This window comes from Dendrobates tinctorius, unplaced genomic scaffold (genome assembly GCF_039654945.1).
Source record: "Dendrobates tinctorius isolate UK_male_01 unplaced genomic scaffold, ASM3965494v1 ptg000173l, whole genome shotgun sequence".
Lineage (NCBI taxonomy): Eukaryota > Metazoa > Chordata > Amphibia > Anura > Dendrobatidae > Dendrobates > Dendrobates tinctorius.
The window spans coordinates 7,880,766-7,896,566 of NW_027361840.1; positions in this window are offsets into that span (position 1 = coordinate 7,880,766).

A 15,801-nucleotide genomic window follows, 5' to 3' on the forward strand; every position below is an offset into this window, starting at 1 on the left:
GACCATTTAGTTCCTCGGTCTTTCCTTGTTCAGCCTATGGGGAGGGGCTTCTCTTCAGCCTCTTCTCTTCCTGTTTGCTCAGTCATCGGCAGACATCTTACCTGAGAGAACTGTTCTCCCTCATGAGCTGAGGAAGCAAAGTCTTTTGACCCGCAAGTAGCGACTCCAGAGACAAGCTCCATGCAAGAGACTCAGTGTAATGTTTGAATCGTTATCTATGGAATAAACCAACATTGTTCTTCATCACAACGCGTGTATGCTTATCTGAGAAGCTGCTAAGGGTCATGTCTGCCTCGCTTATTGGATACACAAAGGTAGGAACTTCTCTCACTTACATGTCTGCATACCTTTAATCGCCATTAAGTGGGGACAGAACAATGCCCTAACATCAGTTCCAGAGGTTCCAAGCTGCCCTAGCATCAGTTTCAGAGGCCCTAAAATCAGTTCCAGAGGCCCCAAGCTGCACTAACATCATTTCTAGAGGCCCCAATCTGCCCTAACATCAGTTCCAGTGACTCCAAGACGCCCTAACATCATTTCCAGGGGCCCCAAGCTGCCCTAACACAGATCCAGATGCTCCAAGATGCCCTAACATCAGTTCCAGAGGCTCCAAGTTGCCCAAACATCAGTTCCAGAGGTTCAAAGTTGCCCTAACATCAGTTTCAGAGGCCCCAAGATGCACTAAATTCAGTTCCAGAGGCTCCAAGATGCCCTAACATCACATCCAGAGGCCCCAAGCTGCTCTAACATCAGTTTTAGATGCTCCAAGATGCCCTAACATCAGTTCCAGAGGTTCCAAGCTGCCCTAGCATCAGTTTCAGAGGCGCCAAGATGCCCTAGCATCAGTTCCAGAGGCCCCAAGCTGCCCTAACATCAGTTCCAGAGGCTCCAAGATGCCCCAATATCACTTCCAGAGGACCCAAGCTGCCCTAACATCAGTGCCAGAAGCCACCTGCTCTACTAATATCACCGCTAGATGCCACCCGATGCTATAACATCTGTGACAGAGGCTTCCTGATGCCCTAACTTAATTACCAGAGGATACCCGCTGCCCTAACATCACTTCCAGAGGTTACCCCCTGCCCTGACACCAGCTCCAGAGGCCCCAAGCTGCCCTAACATCAGTGCTAGTGGTAACCTGCTGCCCTAACATAATTACCAGAAGTTACCCGCTGCCCTAACATCAGTTCCAGAGACCCCAAGCTGCCCTAACATCAGTGCCAGAAGCCACCTGCTCTACTAATATCACCGCTAGAGGCCACCCGATGCCATAATGACTCGCCACCAGAGGCCGTGAGATACTCGGTGCCGGGCCCGTTGATTTCTATGGGAGATGTCACAGTGGCAGTGACCCGGTCCGTGGCCTCAGGCGGTCAATGTAAAAGGAGTAGAGTGATGGGGATAAAGTTGTTGAGATGATTCGTGACACCACCTGTGGTTTCTGGTCAGTTTGACCAGTGCTGCAGGGTTGCTTCTGTGGGACAGATGGTGTGGTGCAGCAATGATGTTGAAGCTCCCCACAGGTGGAGCTGTAGTCCCAGGGCAGTGTAGATGAGGTTGGCAAATGGGGAGATGGTGTAAAGAAGTAGATGTAGCAGAGCCGGGTGCAAGGCGCAGGAATAAGTGGAGGACACAAGGGCTTGTAGTTCCAAGGCTTTACTCACAGTCTGGTGCACACAGATGCCCGCTTCGGTGCCGTGTCCTCCAGGTCAGGGACTCAGCCAACTCCCAGGCAAGGTAAAGTACACCTTTCCAGCACTCCTCCAACATGTGCCTTCTCTGAACGTCTCCACACTAGCGCCTAATCTGAAGTACTCGTAGTTGCGTATTAAACTCAAGTTCCTCCTTCTTGATGTTACTTAGAACTCTACTTGTACGGCAGACAGCTGTAGCCTGCTTCGGGGACTCCTTGCTATCATGTCCGAGCTCACCCACGTTGCTGTTGTGCCCCCAAGTCTTAGATGGGAATAAAGTGGTGACAACTTCTATTCCTCCGGTTTCTGCTGCAGGAACATCAGTATCCATACAACCTCGGGGACCAGACCCCGGCCATGCGCTTCAAACTTGAGGAAGAGCTCTGCTCTGACCCTAGTCCTTAGTTCTCTTCTTCTCCTTAGGCCTGTTTCACACATCCGTTTGTCACCATCAGTCAAAATCTGCCGTTTTGGAAAAAAAACGGATCCGCTATTTTTCTTTGCGGATCCGTTTTTTCCACCATTGACTTTCATTATCGGCGGATTTTGACTGATGGCCGTCCGTAGCATCCGCATTTTTGTGGATCCGCCAATATTTTGGCGTTTGCTGACCTGACCGGACGGACCCTGCAACGTTTTTTCTCTCTCCGGATCCGCTGTTTTCTGTTTTAACCTGCAATTCTGTCTGGCTGCTGGATGAAAATCTCTCTGTCTCTCTCATCGCGCGATCTCCAGCCCCATTTCTCTCATCGCACGATCTCCCTGCTCTCACCCACATCCCGCGAGATGATCGCTCACCGCAGATGCCCGCTCACGACATCCGCCGGTATTAATTTTTTATTTTTTTTTATTTTTCCCCAGGCGCGGCTCCTTTAAATTTTTAACATCCGCCGATCCGCTGACCCCGTTTCTGTCAGTCCGCCTGCGGATCCGTTTTCCGCTATTTTGGCGGATTGAGACTGACAGAAAAGACTGATGTGTGAAACAGGCCTTACTTTCCGTACTAAACTATCTTCCTTCTGAAGAATCAGGGTTTCTAAGGCTCTTTCCTGTGCCAGCAGCTCCAGGTCACAGCAGTCTGCTGCAGCACTTCCTTCACTCCATCCCTCTCTGGGGACCTTCTCTCACAGACTGACCTTTTCCTAACATTCTCCCTGTGCAGTCTAAGCTCCACCCACCTCCCAGCACTCTTCGTGTTCCAAGCAGGGAGCCACCAAGGTTGCTTTGCTACACTACTGGTGTGCGTGTGGGATGTGAGTGTTGGAGTGTGGTCAGGTGTCTCCACCTTACCTGGATAGTGGGGTACCACACCTCAGGAGGAGGTGCAGTACCTCTGTGGCGACTGAACCCTCAGGGGCGCCACAATAACATCAGTGACAGAGGCTTCCTGTTGCCCTAACATCAGTGCCAGACCCCCAACTGCCTGCCATAGCATCAGTGCCAGACCACCCTGCTGCCCTAACATCAGTGCCAGACCCCCTCCTGCCTGCCATAGCATCAGTAGATGGGTAATATCCAGAGTGCTGCAACAATACTTCTTTCTATGGCCTGGTGGAGATTTGCTGGATGTCGGGGGGGAAGAGTGGAGCATCGGTAGACGTCCAAATATGGACCAACCGTGGAGTATGGATGACAGAAATCAGAGAGACATTAAGGAGACTAACATAGTAACATAGTTTTGAAGGCTGAAGGAAGTCCTTATGTCCATCTAGTTCAGCCTATTTTTAGTGCAGCTGTTCTGCATTGTTGATCCTGGGGAAGGCAAAAAACCCACAGAGTAGAAGCCAATTTTCTCCATAGGGAAAAAAGTTCCTTCCCCTAAGCTGGGTCAACCATCTACCTATAATATTCTGTTATTCGTAACCTTCTATACTGTTACTCACAAGAAAAGCCTCCATTCCTTTCTTACATTCATTCAGTGAGTTGGCCATCACCACTTCCTCAGGAAGAGAATTCCAGAGCCTCACTGCTCTTACCGTGAAGAACCCTCTTCTATGCTGGTGCAGAAATTGTCTTTCCTCCAAACGAAGAGAATGCCCCCTTGTTCTTGTCACAGTCCTTGGTGCAAACAGTTAATTGGAGAGATCTCTGTATTGCCCTCTGATATACTTGTACATATATATTAAGTCTCCCCTAAGTCTTCTCTTTTCTAGAGTAAATAGACCTAATTTTGATAACCTTTCTGTGTATTGTAGTGAACCAACTCCATTTATCATTTTAGTAGCCCGCCTTTGAACCCTTTCAAGTTCAGTAATATCTTTCTTGAGCACCGGCGTCCAAAATTGCACACAATACTCCAAGTGTGGTCTGACGAGTGATTTGTACAGAGGGAGAATTATGTTTCCATCTCGTGTGACTAGGATGAGGATGGTTGGCATCCGCAGTGATGGGACAGATATGGGGCAATGAAGACTTGGGAGATTGTGACAATGGGTTCAGCTCCTCGGGGGCCCCTGTGTGGTAAAGTAACTAAGAGGTCGACTGACTATAACTCAGGATGGCGGTGCCCTCTTCATTGACCCGGGTGACCATGAGCCCCTGCAGGACGTGGCTTCTTTTGGTCTTTTAGGATACAGTGATTTCCCATTTTTAGTCCTAAGCTCTTAGGGCCATTGCAGTAGATTTGTTCCACTCATGTAGGCAGGGCTGGATTTTGCAGGATGAGTTTTATTTTACCATGGCACCATTGTGTGGCATACACAGTATGGAGTATTGGGATGTTGGGAATTGGAAAATAACAACATTAACACTTTTTGTTGATTTTTTGGGTTCCATTTTTTCCACATTCAGTATGCGGTGAAGGTGACATGGGAGAATTTCTTCAGACCCCTCGGATTCTGTGGTCACTATCAACTGCAGCATATAAGGGTGTAACCTACATGGATCCGACTTCTCTTCGATCTCTGCTGTTTCTGTGGCAGTCTGGCTCTGCGGACCTTCTGTGCTCCTGCTGCTGATCTCGTGGGATCTGCTGCTGATAAGCATGGCATTGGCACATATACTCATCTTCCAATGTCAGAGGAACAGCTGCACATCTCCATACACAGGAATGGAGATGGAGAAAGGAGCAGATTTCTTCTTATAAAGGGGAACTCTGCTTATCTGGCTCCTAAGCTGCAGCAGGGAGATATGTGACAGTGACCAAAAATACCAATCCCAATTCTTCTATTGTAGGGTAAGGACTCAAAGATAATTGATAACCGGCGCCATATTGGACGTCCCAACACCAAGAGTCTCTACACCGGGCTGCAAGTGTGTCCTACCGCTTGCTCCTCCTCAGCACTCCAATATCCCAATGTGGGGCCCTTTTGGTGCAATTGTTGGTGTCCTGGACGGTGTGGAGCACAGTGGTTCTGGGCATGAAGATTATTGCCGGTCATAGGATCAGGCAAAGGTTCCTATTACCTCGGGCTCCTGCTGGAGAGTTTCTGCACACGTTGCCTCAGAAGTTCTTTGACCATAAGTTTGAGCAAATTTATAAGATTTCCCCTCTGGTTATTGGTTTTATGTTCTTTCTTTTGATCCCTTCATTCGGAGTTTAGATTGTGAACCTCAGTGGTCCCGGTGGAGCACACCATCTGCCGGGTCTTAACACTGATGATGTCACAGATGTTAGTTGTCGAAGTGAGTGATGTCACAGGCTCAGCAACACTCAAACTTTCCTGGCTCCAAGGTCACTTGTGAAAATGGCAGCCCGCCTGTCCTTGTCTTTAGTCTCCCGGTTGGTCTCCTACCTAATGCTTCAAGTGAAGTCATTGGAATTGAATTTGGTCAAAAAATATTCCAAATTCTCCAAAAAGAATTGGGCGGATAAACTGGCTCATGCCACTCTCCTGGCAGAGCATTGGTAGTAGTAGAAACTGGATCCGGGAAACAAGTTAATCCCAGTTATTAAAGACCATCAATAAGGAGTCCAATGTATCAGAATATGAATTCCATACTTTATGGCAATAGGATAATAAAAGGATAGTTCACATCACAACCACTGCGAGGCCACCACATATAGACACATATAGCATAATCATTTCCTGAAAGAGTGTCACAAAATCATGTTTACTGCAACAGAGAGGAGGCAGAAGACCACAGCGTCTGATTTCTGCTACTCCTGCACTGATTAGAAACACATCACCTTCGTATTAAATGGTGCAGGTTTCTTTTAGCAGTGTAGGAGTTAATCTGTTCAGGTGAGAGCTCCTGGAATCTTTCCAGCATTAAGACTCTCAGCTGTTCACTTTCAGCCACTCCCATCTCCTATATAATCTGGGCCCTGGCTAGCACTCATTGTCAGTGCTAGCTTATGTTGCATCGCTGGAGGTTGTTGGTGGTTATTATTGGAGAAGGCGGTTGGTGGATTTATCTGTGACTGTTGCTAGGTTTTTTTGTGCGTGATAATTCCCTTTCTTCTCTTACTTTGGTTTAACCCCATCCTCCACTCCCCAATGCATTCCTCTGTTATATGTGTCTGTATATTTGTATGTTTGGCATTTTTTGTTTCCCCTGTTCGCATTACTTTGTTAGTCTGGTTGGTGTATTACAGTACACTACTACTCCCCTCTTCCTTGAGTGATGGAAGGGTACAGACTGAGGGCAGATTAAGGAGCTAAGGCAAGGTACGTGGCCTTGACGTCTTGAACAGGGCGAACTAGGGCGCCCCTAGCTTTAGGGACAGGTCATACCTGTTCCTGGTGATACCCAACAACAGAGTCATCACACATGTTTTTTTGCTTGTTTTTTTATCACAGAAAATCTTGAGCCACATCTTAGGAAACATCGATCCAAAAGGAAAGATGAGAATGGACACGTGTTTATCAGAATGGTGAGCATTTTCCTGGTATCTTTCTTTTTATCTGGGTTTGATTCACCCTGTACTTCTCCATTTTTACTCAATCACATTGTGGTTTTGTGGTTCTTGGATGTGGGATCTGGTGCTGGAAATCTACTCTGATCTTCTATACTGTTCCCAGTACATGGTCCTGGATCTGGACCGATATCTCCCTTCCTTACCGCTCCCCCAGACTCTATTACACCATGTGGGCAAAGTGCAAGAGATGAACAACCTGAGTAGTTGGAGACCACCCCCTCCAGACTAAGAAAGTGAGCACAGTGATGAAATGAGCCAGCTGGGCGCCGAGGACGGTGGAGGATGGGGAAGTATTGGCCAATAATATAAATTAAAATATTTTTATTGATAACAGGCAACAAAGATGACGCCGGACGGCTTCTTCATCTGGCCATTTACTATGTGCAAAACTGCAGAAACATAAACATTAAGGTGCAATATACCAAAAAGACACTTGATAAAATGCAAATATTCTTGTAAGATTTATGATCTCTCACATTGAGCCATCACTTCTGATAAACAATACTTAAATATTCTGTATTTAGCGGACTGTTTATACTCCGGTATGTATGGGTTAAATTATCACACCCCATACACACTATGATCTGTGTTTATTTGATTTTCTTATTATTTTGAATCATGGTAAATAAAAATATAGAAAAAAAGAACAAAGCGGAAACAATTCTGCTCTTAAAGATAAGACACATACAATGTACTTGCTGTATGATATATTGTGTATTGGTGTGTCCTCACTATCTGTCTAGAACTTGGAAGTCTACCGTGGATCCTTGAAGAGTGCGGGCTGGAATAACCTTGTGTCCACAGACAAGACCTGTACTTCTTTATATCAGATATGATCAATGGTCTCATCGAGGACATTTGTGCGGAGGCTTTGAAACTATAGATGGCAGAATTTATTCGCGTGGAAGTGAATTCTAATGAATTTTACAAAAATCTGCATTCTGGAAAACATGGATTTTTTAATAATTTGTGACCGGCATCTTACTGAAAACTAAAAGTTCGGCACATTTAGTAGTTAGGCATTTAAAGACTCTACCTCAACAGAGGAAATATGCATACCCAGATCATTCTTATTGAGCTGTGAAATAAATTAAAGTTGAAGTTTTTTTTTTACTTTGATACTAAATAGATCGTCTACATATCAGCAATAACACACAACCTCCGACTAAACACTGGAAGGTCAAGAATGTGAGAGCACTCAAACACCCCAGAAGAAATTTGCAAAACTTGGTGTTAATTGACTCCCCATCGCGGTGCCACGCAACTGTCATCTGCTTATACGGTTCTAGACAGGTACTGAGGACACAGCAACATATGCCATGAAAATAATCACTATTTCATTTGTTTATAAGTGTTTTATCTTTAGGAGCAGCATTGTTTCTGCCTTTGTTTTTTTTATTCTTGTCTTTTTTTTAATTAATTCATAATAATAAGTCTATCTAATGAACACAGATCATGGGATGTGATCATTTAACCCTGGAATATCTGAGTATGAAAGTTTTCTATATATGGAATATTTATTTTTTGATCAGAAATAATAATTGCATTGAAAAGATTGTGAATTTTATAATAGCAGCATTTGTATTTTATTATGTCTTTTATGTCATTTAAGATTTTTTAAATATGATGTTTGCTCCTGGGAAGGTGAAATCACTTGGACCTAGGGGTGTGATGGCAATAATACTCATGCCGCTATAACATTTAAATTGCTCCCTCACTGTCCTTTGCACCCAGATCCCTTATTTTGCCAGTCTGCTCTTATCTTACCGGTGATGGGATGCTTCTTGGACTGCGGATTATGGAGATGCAGACAGGAAATGATCTAATAAGCGTAATTCAGCTTTACCTCAACCCTTGTACAACACGTAGAGGAGAGCACCTATCTATATTTACATTTCATCTAATTATTGGATACCGAAGTTACAGTTCATAGAATAAGTGAGCTTCAGGGGTCGGCCTTTGGAAACCATGACCTTTTTCTAAGCATCAAACATTATCCTCCACCAATATGACTCTACACCTTCACTTCTCCACCAAGACAACTCCACATTCTTCCTCCTGTGCAAAGTTGACTACACATCCTCTGTCCTCTGCCATGACGACTCCACTCCTTCTGTCCTCCGCCATGACGACTCCACTCCTTCTGTCCTCCGCCATGACGACTCCACTCCTTCTGTCCTCCGCCATGACGACTCCACTCCATCTGTCCTCCGCCATGACGACTCCACTCCTTCTGTCCTCCTCCATGACGACTCCACTCCTTCTGTCCTCCGTCATGACGACTCCACTCCTTCTGTCCTCCGCCATGACGACTCCACTCCTTCTGTCCTCCATCATTACGACTCCACTCCTTCTGTCCTACGCCATGACGACTCCACTCCTTCTGTCCTCCGCCATGACGACTCCACTCCTTCTGTCCTCCGCCATGACGACTCCACTCCTTCTGTCCTCCGCCATGACGACTCCTCTCCTTCTGTCCTCCGCCATGACGACTCCACTCCTTCTGTCCTCCGCCATGACGACTCCACTCCTTCAGTCGTCCATCATGACGACTCCACTCCTTCTGTCCTCCGCCATGACAACTCCACTCCTTATGTCCTCCGTCATGACGACTCCACTCCTTCTGTCCTCCTTCATGATGACTCCACTCTTTCTGTCCTCCGTTATGACTACTTCACACCCTCTCTCATTCGCCATGATGACTCCACATCCTCTCCCATATGCCAAGAGGACACCACATCCTCTCTCCTCCATCAAGACAACTCAACATTCCCCCGCAAAGACAACTACACATTCTCCCTCCTCATCCATGATGACTCCATACCCTCTCTATTCTGCCATGACAACTCCACAACCTCTGTCCTCCTCCTTGAAGTCTCCACATCCTCTGTCCTCCGCCATGACGATTCCACACCTTCTGTCCACCACCATGACTCCACACCCTGTCTCCTTCACCATCATGATTCCACAACTTCTGTCCTCCACGATAACTCCACACCCTTTTTCCTCTGCCATGACAACTCCATGCCCTCTCCCCTTTGCCACGATGACTCCACACCCTCTCCTCAGCCATGATGATTCCATACCCTCTCTCCTCCGTAATAACTCCACACCCTCTCTCCTCTGCCATGACAACTCCACAACCTCTTTCCTCTGCCATGATGACTTCACACCCTCTCCTTGGCCATGATGATTCCATGCCCTCTCTCCTCTGCCAAAACAACTCCACACCCTCTCCTTGGCCATGATAACTCCACACCCTCTTTCTTCTGCCATGACAACTCCATTACCGCTTTCCTCCACCATGAAGATTCCACATGGTCTCTCCTCCGTCATGATGACTCCACATCCTCTCCCATATGCCAAGACAACTTCATATCCTCACTCCTCCACCAAGAGCTGCTCTACATTGGCCACGAGCTTCATACACTCGCGTGACAAGCCTAATTACCTGCTAATTCTGCCTTTCGCGACATGGTTGTGTATTCTTTGCAGATCTCATTACAAATATCATGCAGCTCTGCTATAAATCACAAAAGGAGCATGTGGCTGCAGCTCAATATGAGAATTGTCAAGGCTGCCAACTAATAAGGAGTAATTAATGCGAATGAGAAGCAGCAACGCACCAAAGTCACCGCCATTAATCAGGGGATGGAGGAAAGCAAACATGCCTCTAGTCTAATCCTGCAGTTTACACTGGCTTTAAATATTCCCTAGCGGTCAATATGAAGCCATATCCAGGCCGGATTCACTGCAGATTAAGGAGATTTATTCCTGTTTTGTAAAAGCGTGAAAGCTAAAGCTGTAATGCTGCCGAATCGAGGGGCGATGTGGTGATGGATGCACTGATGCAAGAAACTGATATGGAAGCGGATGATCCTCCTCAACATGCAGATAATGAAGAATCCCGGCACTTGTCACCTTACACCGGGCATAAAAAGGTCTCCGCAACGCCAAAAAAGGTTCATGTGTTCAGAAACTGGTTTACTGGAGATGGACCTGTAGTGTACAATGGTCTGAAGATGGCCACCAGTACCCCGTCAGATCTCTGTCCTCCCTCAGGACACACCTGTTACGGTTTATAGATCGGCTTATTAAAGACCATCAACTTTTTCTAACAATCAGCCTTTACATTATCAGATGGTTTAGATTGAGCCCAGTCACCACCAGGGACATATCTAAATCTATGGGCCACCAGGGCACGGACTTCAAATTTAGTCTTATGCATCATAGAAAAACATGTAACCACTGGGCCACCAAAGACAATAAAGTCAGAATATTGGCTACAGGACACTAAATAAAAAATGCACAAAACCACTGGGACACCAGGGATCAGATGTAGAAATGAGCGACTTTGTCTTTTTTTTTAGGGTCGAGTTGGGTTTCATGAAACCCGACTTTCTCAAAAGTCGAGTCGAACGAAATCGGGCGACTGTGAAAAGTCGAAGGTCCGACTGAAACACGAAACCCAATGCAAGTCAATGGGGACGCAAATTCGTCAGGGAGTGGAGGACAGTAAACACACCTACAGGCCGGACCGCTGTTTTAAAGTGCGTGAAATCTCTCCCCCCCCCCCCCCCCCCGGATGCTGCACATGTCATCCCGTTGCCCACAGTGTACGTCCTTGCTCAGTGGCTGAAAAAAGTCACGTGCAAGCATTCTGGGAAATCCGACTTTGGCGCTCCTTTTGCCGACCGCATGGCTGACTTCACGCTGTGGTTGGGTTTCGGTCGGGGAAACCCGACATTGCCATAAATCGGTGACTTATGAATCTGGCCGACCTGTTTTGCTCAACTCTAATCAGATGTTAAACTATGATCCTTTCAGTCTACTGAACCGCCGCACGACCAGCTCTGCCCTCTCCTACTGTATCCTCACCCATCCCTGTAGACTGTGAGCCCTCGCCGGCAGGGTCCGCTCTCCTTCTGTACTTGTGTGTGCCTTGTATTGCTCATGCTTATTGAACTTGTCTATGTATTTCCCTTTTTCACATGTAAAGCGCCATGGAATAAACGGCGATATAAAAATGAATAATAATAATAATAACTATTGATATTCAGAGACGCTGAATCTCTGGGGAACCAGGGAAGGTAAATCTAGGGAAATAGATGCAATAGTTATTGGTGGAGTAAGACAAGGCAGCAAGGACAAGACACAAAATGACTACGACACATAGGAAAGCTACTTGACCACTGGTACACCAGGGACTATCCATTCAGTTACTGGACTGCTAAGAGCTATGTGTTCAAAAAGTAGCAACCAAGAAAATAAAAGGAAGCAGTTGCCCACAAAGCATATTAAAAGCCAGGGCTGGCTCCAGGTTTTTGTGAGTCCTGAGCAAAGAGTCTCAGTGGCCCCCTATAACACATAACACTATTCATGATGCACAGATAAGACATATAGGTACAGTCCAACGCCAACGATTTCACTTCTTACATTACATGAGTGATATATATTGTACATTCTACAATAGCTCAGAATCCTCGCAGCACAGTGTGTCTGCAGACTTATTAATATAGACCGGATAGTCTAGTCCTCAATACAGTATGATGGGCACCACATAGCCCTCCATACAGTATGATGGGCACCACATAGCCCTCCATACAGTATGATGGGCACCACATAGCCCTCCATACAGTATGATGGGCACCACATAGTCCTCCATACAGTATGATAGGCACCACATAGTCCTCCATACAGTATTATGGGCACCATATAGCCCTCCATACAGTATTATGGGCACCACATAGTCCGCCATACAGTATTATGGGCACCACATAGTCCGCCATACAGTATTATGGGCACCACATAGTCCGCCATACAGTATTATGGGCACCACATAGTCCTCCATAAAGTATTATGGGCCCCACCTAGTCCTCCATACAGTATTATGGGCACCACATAATCCTCCATACAGTATGATGGACACCACATAGTCCTCCATACAGTATGATGGGCGCCACATAATCCTCTATACAGTATGATGGGCACCACATAGTCCTCCATACAGTATGATGGACACCACATAGTCCTCCATACAGTATGATGGGCATCACATAGTCATCCATACAGTATTATGGGCACCACATATTCTTCCATACAGTATTATGGGCACTGCATAGTCCTCCATACAGTATGATGGGCACCACATAGTCCTCCATACAGTATTATGGGCACCACATATTCTTCCATACAGTATTATGGGCACCACATATTCTTCCATACAGTATTATGGGCACCAAATATTCTTCCATACAGTGTTATGGACACCCCATAGTCCTCCATACAGTATGATGGGCACCACACTGTCCTCCATACAGTATGATGGCCACCACATAGTCCTCCATACAGTATGATGGGCACCACATAGTCCTCCATACAGTATTATGGGCACCACATATTCTTCCATACAGTATTATGGGCACCACATAGTCCTCCATACAGTATGATGGGCACCACATAGTCCTCCATACAGTATGATTGGCACCACATAGTCCTCCATACAGTATGATGGCCACCACATAGTCCTCCATACAGTATGATGGGCACCACATAGTCCTCCATACAGTATGATGGGCACCACATAGTCCTCCATACAGTATTATGGGCACCACATAGTCCTCCATACAGTATGATGGGCACCGCATAGTCCTCCATACAGTATGATGGGCACCACATAGTCCTCCATACAGTATTATGGGCACCACATAGTCCTCCATACAGTATGATGGGCACCGCATAGCCCTCCATACAGTATGAGGGGCACCACATAGCCCTCCATACAGTATGATGGGCACCCCATAGTCCTCCATACAGTATGATGGCCACCACATAGTCCTCCATACAGTATGATGGCCACCACATAGTCCTCCATACAGTATGATGGCCACCACATAGTCCTCCATACAGTATGATGGCAACCATATAGTCCTCCATACAGTATGATGGCCACCACATAGTCCTCCATAAAGTATTATGGGCACCATTTAGTCCTCCATACAGTATGATGGGCACCACATAGTCCTCCATACAGTATGATGGGCACCACATAGCCCTCCATACAGTATTATGGGCACCCCATAGCCCTCCATACAGTATGATGGCCACCACATAGTCCTCCATACAGTATGATGGCCACCACATAGTCCTCCATACAGTATGATGGCCACCACATAGTCCTCCATACAGTATGATGGGCACCACATAGTCCTCCATACAGTATTATGGGCACCACATAGTCCTCCATAAAGTATTATGGGCACCATTTAGTCCCCCATACAGTATTATGGGCACCACATTGTCCTCCAAACAGTATAATGGACACCACATTAAATAATACATGGGTGATAGCCAGACCACCTCCTCCCAGATGTCTAACAGACAAGAGCTGGAAATGGGGATCCTCACCCCAAAAAGTCAGTGCTTGGTGTGATACAAAGAAGAAATGGTGGTTGTGGGCCCAGGCATCTCTTAGGAGTATAAGGAGGAGGCTGCTCGCCGAGAACAGCGGAAACAAGACGAACAATAGACTCCCTCAGACTGACCTACCCTAACACTGTACCAGGAAGTATCTACAACTGAGCAATGTGGACTCAAGCAAGGTGGCCAGAGGTCTGTGTAGACCTCATGTCATGCTCTCTCTCTCTGGACTATTTTATCCTCTGTTTGGTGGATTGTTTTATTAATCTTTTGATTTGCATGTAATAAAGGTTCTTGGGACTGTTCACTCATCTCTATCTCTGTTGAGGAGGACAGAGGAGACTGGAGGAGGAGGACAGAGAGGACTGGAGGGAAAAGGACAGATATTTGGAGAAGGACAAAGTAGTCTGGATGGAGGTGAACATAGGAGTCTGGAGGGACAAGGAGAAAGGAGTTTTGAGAGAGGAGGACAGTGAAGAAAGGAGGGAAGAGGACAGTGAAGAATGGAGGGAGGAGGACAGTGAAAAATTGATGGAGGAGGACAGTGAAGAATGGAGGGAGGAGGACAGTGAAGAATGGAGGGAGGAGGACAGTGAAGAATGGGGAAGGACAGTAAAGTATGGAGGGATGAGGACAAAAGAGCCCAGAGTGACGAGGACGGAAGAGCCCGGATGGACAAGGACAGAAGAGCCCGGAGGGACGAGGACAGAAAAGCCTGGGGGTGGGTCGAGATCATTGGAGCCCACATGGAGAAGGACAGAGGTGTCTGGAGGGAGGAGGACAGAGGGGACGGGAAGGAGGAGGAAAGAGACGTCTTGAGAAGAAAGAAGAGTCTGGAGGAAGAGGGACACAGGAGTCTGCATGGCAACAAAGGTATCTGGAGGAGAGAGCAGCCCACTCCCACTGCTTTGCAGTTACATGCACATTCAGTAAAACTGAGTGTGCATGTGGAGGACTTGGAGGCAAACCTGTGAACTGTCATGTAACAACCCCCATACACACTAGATGTGTAAATGTTGGCTGGACGCCGATATTGACGGATTCGGCTGATGGCCTCATGTGTATGGGGGCGCTGGAGAACTGATGGTTGGGGGAGATGTTGATCGCACATGTCTGATTTTGGAAGGCCGATTGCATTATTCTGGGTATGAGCCGATGGCCAATGTGTCAGTCAGCAGCAACACAGGAACACTGGGGCAAACAAGCGCTGCAGTGAATGGGAGAGGTGGCTGAGATGGTGTCCGCTGAGCCATCAGGGCATTATTCCCATCTAGTGTGTACGGGCTGGTAAGGTGTGCGGCTTCTTCAGTCTCAGGATCAGCAAGGACGGCCGGACGAGCAGTCAGCAGATCACCCTACAAATGCTAATCAGGGAGTGATGTCCTTGATGGAAGGGCTGGAGGCCATATTGGGGCTGGATGGAGACGTCCGGTGGACTCCGCTCCTCACATCAGATAATCTCACAATCTGAGGTATTATCAGTAATGTGAGATTTCTAGAAATCCATCAGTAAAACGCTCTCCACAGTCGGTGCTGCCGCTGTAATGGTGCAGGGAGGTAACGGGTGAGAGTGACGGGGCCATTATACGCAGATAATTATCCCACACCTGGGACTAATGCCGCTATTCATAAGTCTGCACGCCTTTAAGAGCTGAATTACCCTTTATAAATGGCCGCGTCCTTTACCAGAAGGATAATGTCAGGGAAAATATTTATATAGCGAAGAAGGGGGCGTCCGATCCCACTGTGATAAGAGCTGCCATTGCCAATAATACACGGGCGCACAGGAGCGGAGAAAGCCATTAATCCCCTCAAATAAGAAATTCA